This window comes from Microchirus variegatus (genome assembly GCF_963457635.1).
Source record: "Microchirus variegatus genome assembly, chromosome: 12".
Lineage (NCBI taxonomy): Eukaryota > Metazoa > Chordata > Actinopteri > Pleuronectiformes > Soleidae > Microchirus > Microchirus variegatus.
In genome coordinates this window covers 12,325,705-12,338,277 of record NC_139813.1, presented here as the reverse complement: position 1 = coordinate 12,338,277, position 12,573 = coordinate 12,325,705, and positions in this window count along the sequence as shown.

Below are 12,573 nucleotides of genomic sequence, written 5' to 3'. Positions count from 1 at the left end.
AGGTGTAATTCAATAGTAATTAGGTGATCTTTTCACTTACAGTATTAGGATGGAGTATAACAATGACAAACCACACTGACAAAAAAATTGCTGTCATTTGATCTCTAAAAATATGTATATGGGAAAAGAAAGAAAGAGGTGGTAGAGAAAGGCGGACCAAACGTATGAAGAGGACCTCAAATGGTTGGCATTGGCTGCAAAGATGAAATGAGGGGAAAGTGACAGGAGAGGTGTGGAGAGAAAACAGAACAGTGGTGGGCAGAAGGAGATGGATGAGTAAAACAGCTGTGTGTGACAGAGGCTTTCTGGAGAGGCTGGGGGGGTTCAGAGGGGGGGGGGGGGGTGCTGCCTGCTTTTGACATAGGGAACACTGACCAGAGACATCAGAGGCTGCAGAAAACTGCTGGCTGGGAGGAACATACTTCATGCCCAACATGACAAACACAGACTGCAGCAAAGGTTTGGAGATGTCTGTGGGCTGCTATGAATCACACAGTAATTCACAAAGGCCACACAATTACACAGCAACTATCAGGAGCTAATCTCACACCAACATGCGGGTTTATTTTTAGATACAATTACTCTTGAAGCGGTGGGTGGACCCATCACAACATTTTAAGAACATACAATTTGTCCATTTATTTGCTGTAGAGATTATCTTGTTTCATGTGCCAACACAAAAGTGTGATCCAACAAAAGATGCAGCAGCCAGGTCAGTACATCCAGTAATGAGCAAAAAAAAAGAAAAAAATAGAAAAAAGGGGCCAACTCCATCAAAGCCAGCCCATAAACATCTGTGATATCATACCAGGGGACCATAACAGACACACATCCTGTCACGGGAATGAAAACACACACATGCACACTTGCTGTGGAGATTAAGACCTGAGAGCTGGCAGTTTGCCATAACACAGACCAGTGTAAACAGGCTGCACCCTGTCCACATTTCACAGCAATAAACCAAAACTCAAACAAATGTTAAATAATCCTTAACTGGATTAAAAACTATTCAGATAGGACAAATTACACATCTAAGTTGGACTAATTGGGTTGTGCTGTCCTGTCTGATGTTAGCCTAGATCTTGTCACTCTCGACAATATGCATTAGATAACATTTTCCTCAGTGGGATGAAATCTGTCCAATGGCAGCACGGCACACTGAGCTTCTGTAAGGCCATGCCAGCACACACACTGGCATGTAAGGAGCCGAGGGAAGCTGAAGGAAGTGGGTGAGGTCCGAGCCCCCTGTCCAACCCCTGACAATGAGATAATTATTGTAGATAGGAGCCTTGTGCGGCGCACTGTTCCAAACCTCCTCATCTAAAATGGCAGCTAGTGTAACACCCAGCGGTCCCACACCTCATAAACTAAAATTAGGCTACAGCTACATCAGTCAGCCAGTGGTGGAGGGGTTGACTGGGGACACACTCATACGGACACTAGTGAACAACAGAGTGAAGCACAGTGGATGTGCATGTGCCTAATGAGCATAGTTATCCTTCAGTGAATAATCCCCAACAAGGTTTTAAGCAATAAGCTTCAAACAAAACATTTTGCAGCTCAGTCCAATCAAGTGAAACCACAGGAGATAAAAGCAAAACATCATGTTTTCCTGTAATATTTGACCCACTAGAAACCATATTTTGACCAAGACCTTTCTCTAAAGGTAACATTTTTAATTAACCAAATACGTTCAGATAAATGTGAATTTAAATGTGGGCAGTAGTGGCCTTCAGTTTAAAAGGAAGCAATTCTTGCTCATCCCGCATCAACATCGCTGTGAAGCCTTCGAGGTCCTTGACCCCGATTGCAGCAGTGGAGCTGCAGTGGCCAGCAGGTCAGACTATGGCTGCACTCTGAAATGTGCTCAGTGAGAAACTATGAAAAACATGGGCATATAAAGAACCAGCAGTGCAGAGTTTATTGCTGATGTTTCCCCCTCACCTTAAAAGAGTGTTTTAAATGATTTAAAATGATCCTGAGTCATAACAATTGCACCTCAACTGAAGAGAGGTAAAACGAACACAAACACTACAAGTACTTAACTATTCATTATGTTATTGCAGTCTTCTCCCTTTGTCGCCTCAGCAGTACAGGGGAAATATTGTTTCTGCCCTCAGTGACAAAGTCAATGTCAAAGAGTAATGTATATCATAGTCTTCATTTTGCAACTCTGCAACAATCTTAACGCTCTGACCATGTACGCCCAGTAAAAACTAAACTAATAACTAAACTTAAGTTGTGGGTCAAGGCTGAACTAGGCTGTGAATTTGCTTTGTTTGTATACATTTTGTTGCTTTGCATTTTTCATGACCTTAACTGTACAACCTGACAAGTGGAATATTACAACAGAGGCAATTAATAAAAGGCCATTTATTCTCAACCTCTTTGCTAAGCAGAGACAAAAACGTGAGCATACATTACAAACACAAGCACATTTCCCATATTTAAATGGAGTTTAGGAAAAGATAGCATATCTGCTAGTTAGTACACAATACTGTAACACAATACTCAGCCCACTATTACAGCTACTGTAACATTCTTTAAGTTCATGACTACAAAAAATACTAAAAACAATGTTCTAGCCTGTAGTCAACAAAACATTAATGTAAGAAGAAGTTAAAGTATTGACTTGTCTCACCTGACCATTTTGATAGAAGGTGGAATGGGTTTATTTTCACTCCAAATGTAGTGCTGCACAAACATATTCTCCTTCATGCAAGTCATGAAAGTTCTCCTCCAGTGCAGTTTTATAAATCTACATTTCCTTTTCCCCTGGGAGTGAGGAAGAGCTGCCATCTGGTAACCAAACACTGGGAAACACCTGCTGTTTCCATGGCATTAACGAGCAGGTGTCACCAGGTGAAAGGCATCATCTCTAATTGCCATAAGAATGCAACTCCTCTTCAGTAATGGTGAGGGTGCTCTAAAACTGACATTTTCATACATTTGTTTTAGAGCTTTGCTATTTTATATCCTTAAAGACCAAGGACATCGACAAAATGTTTGAAAGCATTCTCAAATATACACACATAATAACACCACTACTGAGAAAAGATCCTTTAAGGGTGTCTGTGTTTCTGGTTAAAGTATATTCTATACCTCATACACGCTCTTGATTACATGATGTTTTTATAAAGACATCATTTCAAATTGACAGTACCCACTCACTCATGCTGCATTCCAGACCAGTTGGACGTGGGAATTATCCTACCTCCAACTAGAAAAAGTGCACTGGAATACCTGTCGAAGTGGGACCTCTTACTTGCGAAGTCGGGGCTGATTGACCTACCCCCACTTCACAAAAATTAAGTCGGAGAATATTGGCGGCGCCCATGGAGTCTTATGAATAGGCTATAATAGGCTTTACTTTTCTGCGTGTAGACTTGTTTTAGACACAGCAATTTTATCACATCTTGTTTTTCATGAAATTATGTCGTTGTTGTTATCTGTTAGCATGAAGATATGTAGGACTACAGTAAAAGTGTACTCATGACGTTACATAACAATATGTATTGCTTTTACATATACGGCTCCATTGCTCACAGTCAAAATGCCTCTTCAAGCATAAAGCGAAAGCGCAGCGGTCGTCCATGTTTTCTAACATTCGACTTCAATTGCTGTAACGCTTTTTTAGTAGGAGCTAGTACAATCCAGGTAGGATTATAAGTCCCACATCCCATTTGTTTGCATGGGCTCTTTAACGCAGCATCACTCCTGAGACTAAATACTACACACCTGTCTTCAACCCTACTGATTGAACCCGACCAACGTTACATGCAGTGTACAGGATGACAGTAGCACTGACACAGCACAGACACATTTTAAACATGTTTGTGTGTAAATCCTGAGATGATAATGAATCACTGAAGACGCTTACACAAACAATATATCGAAGAATAAATGATATGTGTATCCACTCTTGCTGCATTCACATGCCTTGAATAGCAGGAGCTCAGGAGTGTCACGAGCGTCAGGCGTATGTACACAGCGGCCTTTTTTTGGTGTACATACTTTGCACACACCGCAATGCATAATACTTTTCAACTACCGCTCCACACCAAAGTCAAACAAGCTACAAGACTAATGTCTGCTATGACAGTAGCGTGAACCTTATTTTTCACCCAGCAGTTCATCTGGGCCTCTAATCTAAACTATACAAATGACAAAGTATGACCACCATGTCCTCATCTCTGTTTGTCTAGGATATTTACCTTGTCTTTCGGCGACAAGAGATTGGAAGTGAAGGCGTGTCTAAACCTTTGAGTTATAGTAGATTATAAAATGGACTGATACAGAGATAGAAATGAAACAGTGTTTGGGTTCACACAACATCTATGTATGCAGGTCTGCTGGAGGGCACAGAATGACAGATATTAAAAGGTTCCCTGTGCAGAGCCCCGGCACCGTTTCTTAATGTGCCTTTACTTCAACAATGCCATCAATCTTTCTCTGTCACTATTAGGGTCAGAGCAGCCCTTGAGGCTGAAGCCATCTTAGGACACTCACATCCACCAGCTCACCTTCACTGACTCCCTGCAAAACAAATCCACTGGCACTGAGAACAATTTTCTTTGATTTTTTTTATTTAGCTTTATTAACACTATTTATCTCTCACAGAACACAAAAGCATCTTTGAATATTGAAAAGAAACAACTTAAATCAATGCTCTCTTTTTTTTGTAAAATAGTCACAGAATTTGTCATGGCTGTGTTCTTTTCCAACACACTAATTCAAAACATACCGTACATTATCTCAAGGCACTTTACATGGTAAGGTCAGGACCTTAGAATTATCACATCCATTTACTAACAAAATACCTCAGATTCCACACATGGCTTCTCTCAGGCAGCTGGTTGTTTACTTTAATTCAGAAATACTGACACTACAAGCATGAGGTCATAGCCCAAAGGCGCTCATTCATCACAACAATGCTTTTGTAGTATTGAATAAGTGAGCAAAACATGCAGTGCAAACCTGTTCAGTGTGTCAGTAAACCTGTATGTTGCAAACAAATCTGGAAGGAGAATATTGCCATTCCTCATTCCTACAGTTTTAAATCACCTTTTCATATTTTTAAGACAACAATCAACACAATAAGCACTGTGTAGCCTAAGGTGAGCTGTGGTAAAAGTAGCTTAAAAATAATAATAAATCGATTGCTACCAAACCTGTGAGTAAGTTACTGCATCAACTAATCATTTCACAACATTAAACAACATGTCTGTCGCCAACAAATATTTGTTCGATTTCTCGCTTCATTACTTGTTCCCATCAAAACTGCAATACAACTTCAATTTGTATCCATAGCTCTTCTCGCTTGACACTGCATTGCATCTGTACAGTGAAACAAAGACCACTTTGGCAGACAATCAGAATTGGAAGAGATGATGCACGTGTCCGCACTGATATAAATCAGAGGTCTAGACTTTGCCCAACTGTGCAGAAACAAAATCTATGTGGTTGTTTTACAGCAACCTAGTGTCAAGGGAACATTTCTTCCTAAAAGATACTTAAGAGCCACCTGCCATAGCCTGTTAGCGCTAAAGTATGAAATCTCTCTCTCTGCCTCAACTGCTAAATTTCACATAGGGGAGGACGAGATGGGGGAAAAAATCCTATCACAATGTACTTTTTTTGTAATTGTCACTGTAGGGTAGTACATTCAGTTGTTGAAATATCATTTTATTATCATGATTTCAGGGCCATAATAATCACTCTAACCTCACTAATGTGATGGTTGGAAATGCTTCTTTTTGACAAGGTGACTGATGTCACATGATAGTGATGATCATGCTGTGTCAAGCAGTGCTATATCAACCTGCTGCCCACTGCAGCAGGTTGTGTCAAACACAAAAAGCAGTCCTCAAGTACAGGGGAAGGTTATTATACATAGTTCAAGTTTAGCCTTTCTTCACAGCTCAGTGGTGTGTGTCATAGGCTGTCACGCACAGCAGCTGGTTCCGTTATAAGCTGCTCCACAAACACGTTCAGGTTTGTACTGAGATTGCGTTCATCTGATGCGTGAAAGAGTTGTGAAAATGTTGCTGCATATTTGGTGCGCACCAAATCAACCGGTCCGAGGACCACTTTATCCACCCTACTTTGGTACGGTACCTCTGGTGTGAAAGCAATCAAACCAAATGGGACGAAAATGTCTAGTTTAATGCATTATGGGTATGAGATACGGGATAACCCCAGATTTCCACCGGGCGCGTCAGAGTGGCAGCGATCAGCTCCGGGGACCATGGTGCTGACTCGCCCTGTGGATATCAGGTGTTTAGTTCGGTTCTGGTTAGGATGGTCTTCGCAGTCTGTTTAGGTTCGTTTAGAACTATGCATTTTTACATCTTTCTGACTGGTGCGGACCAAAGCAATCGAACTATAGGTTTGAAAGCACCCTTAGATATCATGGTTAAACAAAAGTGAATACATTATAAACTAAAAAACTTGTCATTACTGCTTGACTTAAAATACAAGCCAGCACAATCCTGTTTGGAAAGTACCCTTTAGTGGAGCATTACTTTTCTTCACTGATTAAAAATAAAAGCTTGATAAAAGTAGTACTTTTAGAGCTGCTTGTATGCTCCTGTCCAAACTGAACAAGTAAACATAATGTGTCTACAAATAAAATAGGACTCACAGGTTGCTGCTCTGAGGAGACATTAATGCAAGATCACAGGCAGACTGTAGCAATCTGGTGGTGGCAGCATTGATCAATTGCATTACCATGAATTAGATTAGTCTGCTCCATTAAACAGAATCCAGTTAGCATTAGGGGTTTCTGTTTGCCTAAAGTTGGCTGCACATATAAGTTATACAGTACTCCATCTGGATCTCTATTAAAAAATTTTTTTTTTTTACAGTGAATAAAAGTAGCCTTTAATTGAATGAAGGTACTTAGCAAGGCGTGCTGTGTTCTCTGAGCGCTGAGCTGCATCTGGTTTTACTTTTTATTAGTCACTTCAGGGAAGGGTGGCGTAAAGGGGACAGTGATCGCTAAGTAAACATGTACTCACCTGAACAAGGATGGACATCCTGTGTGCGTGTGCTCCCTGTGTATGACATGTGTGAGATCTCTCACTATCACTCTGCCCAGTGCTCAACTTGTGGGTTGTGCTTGATAAATACACCTGAATTTGTTTCTCTGGTCCCTCCAACAGTGTGTGTGTGTCTTTATGTGTGTGTATGTACATAAATGCATATGCCTGTGTTATTTGTATGTCAGCCCAAAGTATGTTTTCATTAGCACTCTTTACTCCTCCTCAAGTTAACAACTGGAAATGTATTAACCTTTAATGGTGTGTTTACTTGCGGGTTACACAAGGTTGTGATGAGAAGACATTTTCAATGTTGAGACCGAGTTGGGGGCACAAAAAAACTGAGGAAGTACACAGACGTCATTCAAACATGAGTGGGTTGCCGCATTGATGTATCATAGGGCACTTGAGACTTGAAAGGCTCCTGCTCTCTGACTGGAATGTTTTTGTCCCATGACTCGTAAAAACTCACACAAAACTTAGACTAATGCCAAACTGGTAAACTGAGAGAGCTCACATATACAGTAAAACTGCAGGTAATGAGTGTTTGACTTACATGTTTTTTTAAGACACTGCCCCCATATTGGCCAGCATTGTTTCTGATGAAGCAGTAGAGTAATCATAACTTTAAAGGAAATAATTGACTGTACAATTATGAATTTCGAACCAACCATAGCTGCTGTGTATAATCTTCTCACAAAGCATGCCAGCTTCATACAAGTCTTTTATTTCCTTTACATGTCACTCAAAGAAAGTGCCAGATCTCATACTGATGTCATCAGTCATCTCTCTCTGCAGAATTGTAATGTAACTTTTAGTTAAGTTTAGGGAGGAGAAATATCATTTGGGATAATACATGCTTTTCTTGGGCTGTACACATTAAACTAGTGTAATCTGCATTTGTTTCTCTAAGACTGTGTGGTTGGGGGGGAATGTGCAGTTGAATGGAAGAATGTCTTTTCTCCAGCTGACCCTCTTCTAACCTCTTCTTTCATGCCTTTTATAGTTGAGGATCACCCCGCTCGCTCATGCTCTTTTGGTCCCTGGTTACATAATTGATTTGAGCCAAGGATGGAAAGTGACTAGCTGTGTGTGTCGCTGTGTTTTCACCAAATGGTGCCAGTGCAGTTCAGTGTGCCACAGTAGATTTGAGATGGTAACCCATGAGCCGGCTTCTGTTTCCATCCCAGGGTGTACAGGCTAAATGGAAATGACTGTATTTAATACATAAATAGCATGACATCATACCGGAACGATACAGTACAGCCTGGACATGAAACAGAAAAACAACAGCAGATGTCCAGGGCCCAGCTTTTTAGACTCTTTCTTGGCATACAAGAAGACACAAATGGCCTTGAATCCCCTTTCTGTCTTAATGCTCAGCAAATCAATATGAGCATGTTTTGTGTTTTTCCAATTACATTAACCATTGCTGCCCCGAAACAACAACAATTCTGTCAACCAACACATTTGAAACTTGCTTTATACACAGCACTAAACTGAACTCTACCACTTTGAGGATCTCTGGGATCGCCCTCATGTGCACACACAACATGTTGTCAGGTCAGATGCCAGCAGCAGATGAAAACGAGTTTATAAAACACACACCCATACTGGGACACACACGTGTACATACTCAAAGAGTTATATAAGAGCTATATATAGTCATCCACTCACACCCGCTGCCAAACTGTGCTACACAAAGAACGTAACACATGGCCTAATGGACAAAGCATCCTCCTTATAAATGACTGTGTATCAGAGAAAGTCTTTGTGTTGACCCAAGGGCCAATGACTGTCCTCGACGACTCACAGAGGGAATACTCAGGCCCCTCAGAGGGAGCGAGAGGAGAGAGGGAGGGAGGTGAGAGAGGGGTGAGGACAGTCCCTGTGTTATCAGGAAACTCAATCAGAGGTATTTAGAGCAGTGCATGTGAGTGAGTGTGTATACTTGTACTATCGTTGTGAAAGCCATGTTGAATTTTAGACCAAATGGAACACGAACATAAATTAATGACATTTTGTTTGGTTCTCACAACTTCAAAGGGCTGCATGCAGTTAAAGACCTGATTTAAGATACAGGTGTGACCTGTAGGTCACGAGTATGGGTAGGCAATTAGTTGCGATAGTCGAAGGTGCATTATGTTATAAATCTAAAGCAACTGGCCATAAAATCCTCCTAATATGTCACAGAGACTCAGGAATAATGTTCATATAACAAACTGAACTCACCAACAACAACAGTACAGCCAAAATATTTGCATTAAAAATAATATTTTGCAGACTGCAAATCATGTTTATGTTTTGAAATCATGTTTTGGCATGTGGCGCCACCTACCGCCATCTACCAATCATTGCAGTCAGTAGAGTCTCAGCTGCCGAGCAACTACGGGTTGCCAGCTACGTCAGAAAAACGAAACCTAAAAGACCTCTGTATTTTGAATTTGAATGTAGTAACTGTTTTTGTCCACATTCTTACATATGGCACCTTTAAGGTGTTCTTACAAACAAGAATAGAATTACAAGTGTACTGTATGTGTGTGTGCGTGTGTGTGTGTGTGTGTGTGTGTGTGTGTGTGGGAGAGAGAGAGCTCAAGCACTTAGTCAGAGGGTTTCCCAAGTGTAATGAGGTAGAGCATCCAGGGTTAGCACACTTAACCCATCCCTGGTGATGGGTTAAGTGTGTGATGGGTTAAGTGTGCTGGGACACAGCTCTCTAACAGTTGGTGTGTCTTCATCAGCCCGATTTTATGCACAAATTCCAAATTCACACCCAAGTGGAAATACAGACAGTGTAAAAGGGAAAAAAAAAAAAGGAAGATGAGAACGAGTGCTATGGAAAGTGATTTAGTGGTTAAAAAAAAGACGAATTAAACGTTTTTACTCCCAATATTTGTCTCACAACAGTTAATGGAAACACAGATAAATGTGCTATTTCTTTTACCCAATCTTTGAAAATTGCAATACATTTATTCAAATAATAATACCATAGCTTTAGGCCTGACACCTTTAAAGTGTTCAAAAAATCTGTATTCCAATGGTGTTTGAAACTGCTGCATAGGAAAACTTTGTCTAAAAATATATCAGGCTCCCTAAATCTCGGCTCAGTGATTAATGTGTGTGGCTGACGTGAACAAATGGAATACGGAAAAGACCAACTTTCAAGAGGTGATAGTATCTGTGCCGGGTTAATAATAGAAACATCACAGTATTAGAGAGACTTCGAAGTATGTATATAGCACAGATATGACTGATTCTGATGTGAGTGAAGTGTGGGCTTGTGCCGAGCCTGCATAGACATCAGCACTTTTTCTTAATGCTGAAAGACCAATGATTAAAAATCCATATCAATCTCCTCTAAAGATAACTCATGTATAATATAGGTATGATTATCATATTATGCGGTCAGTGTCCTAATGCAGAGGGTAAGGTTCATTTTTGGCTCCAATTTCTTTCACTGTTGCAAATTACATAAAGCAGTTTACATTTTCCAAACACAGCATCACTCCCTGCTCAGGCAGCCCATAATAGATTCAGTTGGTTTATACAGAAGAAGCACTTTGCACTTATTCCACTGTATAATAATATTCTAAAAAGGCATGTGTGCACACAGCCCCAATGTAACTCAAAGCTTAGCCAAATCATGATGTAAATGACTGGTGTTTCACTTAGAGGCAATGAAGGCAGGTACATGACAACTTGTAAATTTGTGCTAATGCACACATGGAAGTTGGGTTTGCAGAGTTACACCAGCAAAAAAATTCAATAAAATTAACTCAAAATGACTTTATTATATCACATATTCTATGCTGTTCTGTGCTCCTGTGTTTATGACAGTCTCATTTATACCAGATTATGAGGTTAAAGGTTTAGTTTACCCAGCTACAAATACCCTACTCAGGGCTCTTCTGGGGCAGGTTTGCCCAAACATGGTCAGAGATACTAACATAGTGTGGTTGACCTATAATGTGAAGTGCTTGAAGAGACACAGAGTACTGGCTACTACAAAACAACACAAGACGGCTTGGGTCAATGCCTTAGAGGATTCAAATGTCCCAAATTAACAAAACTCAAAAAGAAACTCCATTCAGACTGTGCACTGTCACATCTGAAATGTTAACCAGAGATGGAGCCTACACCCACTCTCCATACTGTTATCCAGCTCAGAGGGGGGCCAGAAAAATGAGGGATAACCCAGCATGAGAAATGGGTAATAAACAAATCCTCAAGAGCTTGAGACAGGGAGAAGTGGACAGCATGAGGGCAGGGAGAGGGAGGAGGGATTACTGAAGAAATATGGGATTTCTCCCATTGCCCAAATAAGTACCTATTAAAAGAGAATTTGTGTCCCGCTGAGCTGCCGATAAAGCAGCCAGGACAAAGGAGCTGTGGAAATAGAACATGACCATATACAGAGGGAAGCTGTGGAAAGAGGTAACAGGAGGGGGCAGAGGTTAAGTGGTTCCCCAGAATCGGAGCTTTCCACTGGCACAAATGCGCAAAGAGAGTCCCTGTGTCCCATCTCATGGACCCAGCCTGAGCTCACACAGGATCATGATTGAGCAGATGGAGCCAAACTGCTGTCCAAGAAATCACAGCTTTTAAAATTAGTTACACAATCAAGAGCCTTGTTTACCAATTTTGAAGACACTGTGATGAGTAGCTGTTTTTTTGTGTTATTTTTACCAGACTCTTTTAAACTCACACCTGAATTCATCTGTCCCACGCTGTGGGTTTCAGACCACCACACTGACAGAAAAACAGAAAACAGAGGCGGAAAGAGGAAAAGCTGTCTTGACAAACACACACTCCACAGATGTTGCTCCTCTCTGACACCACTGGTCTCCATAGCAACCCTCTGGCCAGTAATAGCCTCCAGCTCGCCTGGCTGCAATGGCGTCATGTAGACGCACACACACACACACAAACACCATACACATACAAACACTCACATTTCAGCCACTGAATGGGATCCCAGTGTGTATTTATAGAGGCAGAGCGACTCAGTAGCCCACCCAGCCCAACTACGCCCTCAGGCCTCACCAGAGAGCACACATCTCTTAACAGAGACCATCTACCCCCATCATTAAAAGCCCTGGCCACACACACACACATACACACACCCATAAAAACAGATCCACCAAGTCCCTCGATTCTAGTAAACAAGCCCTGTAATTGGCGATAACAGATAGCCTGGAATTATACATTAGAGCTGGTTTGTGTTTGCTGCTTGTCCTGGATACGTGCAAGAAGCACTCACTCAATAATTTGTCCTGACATTTTAACACGGACAGATGGATCTTTCCTCAATTAAAAAAAGGTGAATCAATATAGTTCTGCACAACAAAGTTTACCTTTAAACTTCTATTGCAAACTGAATACATTTGTATAATTTGCACTAAAAGCATCAGCAGTTCAATTCTTATGGTGTTGTTTTTCACTTGAAAGAGCTGCCTCAGAGGATGAAGGAAAAGCATTCCATTCTCATTTTAAATGTGGATACGCATGTACAACAAGATCAAACCAACATTTC